At 42.5% G+C, this 2,747-nt stretch overlaps 1 pseudogene; it reads left to right on the top strand.

The window, feature by feature from the left end:
* The first annotated feature begins 3 nt into the window (after window positions 1–3).
* LOC104993437 lies at window positions 4–599 on the top strand (annotated as a pseudogene).
* The last annotated feature ends 2,148 nt before the right edge of the window (window positions 600–2,747 follow it).

Genomic DNA, 2,747 nt, shown 5'->3' on the forward strand with positions numbered 1-2,747 from the left:
AAGAATTATGTAGAATCACCACCTACCAGAGTGTTCTGTTGAAACAGTATGAGAACTTTCTTTTTGAATTCCAGCAGTCATTTGCTGAGCCCCCAAAACAAGAAATGAACCGCCTGCTTAATATCAAGGTTGACAAAGAGGACAACTTCTCTTAGCAGGATGCCACTACTTTCCAGCTCCTTGCTCAGAATCTGAGATATGATGAATCCAATCAGAGTAATCATTTCCAAGAATAACTAGCTGACTCCATTCAGGATGAATGGAATGGCCCAGATCTGATGGACAATCTCCCAGACCTTATTATAACTCAATGCATTCAGCTGAACAAGAAATATAGTGACCAGCCAGAGCTCCTACAGTCAGAGGACCAGATTCCAGGTTTGGCTCCCCAGATCCATCTCCAAGCCTTCTCCAACCCCACAGGCCCAGCACCCAAGAAAGACCCTATACAGCTGAAAGGAAGCCAGCCATCTCACACTCCTGCCAAAAGAGCCTGCCAGCAAAAAATCCAGGCATTCCTCTCCTGGAGTCATGCCGGTCAGTTCACAGTAGATAAGCTTGCCAAACGTTCTCAATCCCCAACAAGGATAAATAACTGAATTCATCAGTAAGAGGACTCCAGGTAAGGCACATTGCAAACATAGCCCTCTCACCTTCAGCCTTACTGATTTATATCCTGCATTAATGTTTAAACTACAGATGGGGAAATGTGATACCACTTTACAGTCATAAATTCATGCTTCTGAGAATTTCAACAACCAGATCTTGTTCATTTGCTGACCCATCACCAAACCTGATCCAGCAATGATGAAAACAACTTCCATGCACTTTCTGCAGCTGGGACTAATTTTCCAAGAGTGCTGAAGCTTGCAGGCAATATCTGTCTAGTCTGACCCAATGGAAACCACCCTGGCAATGCCTTGGAAAACTCCATCCTCACCAGTGGGTAATAGATACCTGCCTGATTTGAGTTTGTTGGACCAAGTCTTTGTGCCTACAGTTGGGCCCAAGTCTTTCACCCTCACTCTCAGTGGTCTGTATGCTAGTTTCCTGTGGGTGTAAGACTCTTGGTTGAAGTCCTGGTTGTATTTCCATATCCTACCAACTTTTCATACTAAAAGCTGAATTCTTTTCTACCTAAAGACCAGAGTTAAGCTTAAAATAAATCAATGTTCATGGAAACACAGCTCTGCCGCCGTTTCCTATGGTTATTTACTTTATTACTATTTAAAGGCTTCTTCCTGCCCAATCAACTTCATCTTTTGGCTATTGACAAACTAGGTGGTATGGACTTCCAAGCTCTGTGCTTCGAAATTTGTGTCCACTTCTTTGAAAATTAGCCCTTCAGGCAGGTGCATGTTTTTATCCAAATCCTAGCATCCTCCCTTTTGCTCCAAACCTACTTCAAGTTCCAGCATGTCTTATGGCCAAGTCCAAATGATAACTATTTAGTGAGAGTTGGGGAATGTGTTACATCATAATGACTGTGTCTGAATCTTGTCCTTGCTGCCTTAGAGGAATTGGCTGACTAAATCTCCACTGAAGACTGAGGATTGGGCCTTAGGTTGTTTCTGACTCTAGAGACCTCAGCATGATCACCATCTAGGATCTCTGCCCATTGATGCTAAGCTCTACCCCTATAGATCACCTCTGGGGACCCCTTACCTAGTTGAGGATCTTAAAGGGAAATAAATGGCAGACAATTTTCTGAACCATCTCATGTTTAAAATCCTGGGGCATATACATGAACACTGTATGTACATAAGACTCATGAAATGGTGGTATGCTTGCTTGTGCTAGCTTTTGGCATTCCTCCACTCTGCGTGTGGCTTCCTAATGCTTCTGAACAAAACAAGGCTTTGCTTAAAAGGTAAAATGCCCTAAAATATTAAGACTATGTGGTGATAACTAGTATTTTCTGGTAATTATCTGCTCTTTGTTCTCTGCTTCTTAGTGCTGATATATGTCTCCATTTTGTTTTCCTGAGGTAAACTCAGTAAATCAGTATATCCATAGCAGCCACCAAGGCCTCACAGAACATTTAGCACAGTTGTAGTCTGTCCTGAAAATTATGCTTTGACAATACCCAAACCCAGCTAGGACCATATTATCTTATCCTATAGCACTAATGAACAGATCTTTCACCCATCAGTGCCTCGTTAACTCCTGTGCTGGTTCTTATTTGTATTTGCAAGGAGTCTCCTTTATCAATAACTTGCTATACATCCACCTTACTCTACACGCTCTCACAACAAGGAGACCTGAAGGCACACATTTCCACTGTGGTGAGAAATTCCCACTAGTGTGAGAAATTACCACTAGATTGTATGAGAGCCTCAAACAGGTAGCTCCACTTGAAATTTAAATGACTCTGGTATTAATTGCAGGTATCCTGATTAGCACCACCAATTCTGTCATAAAGGACTAACCCAATGGACTCCAATCACTTTCCTTACTGACTTCAGTTGGTCCTGGTATGTTGATTGACTTAACCACCAATCTTTCCTTATCTTAGGGCCACAATTTGTCATGGGCTTCCCAGGTAGCTCAGGGGTAAACAGTCTGCCTGTCAAGCAGGAAACATAAGTTCAATCCCTGCATCAGAAAGATCCCCTGGGGAAGGAAATGGCAACCCAATCCAGTATTATTCTCTGGGAAATCCCATGGACAGAGGAACCTGGTGGGCTATAGTCCATGGGGTTGCAAAAAGTCGGATAAGACTTATCAAATAAAAAATTACAACAACA

Source organism: Bison bison, unplaced genomic scaffold (genome assembly GCF_000754665.1).
Source record: "Bison bison bison isolate TAMUID 2011002044 unplaced genomic scaffold, Bison_UMD1.0 scf7180017849205, whole genome shotgun sequence".
NCBI lineage: Eukaryota > Metazoa > Chordata > Mammalia > Artiodactyla > Bovidae > Bison > Bison bison.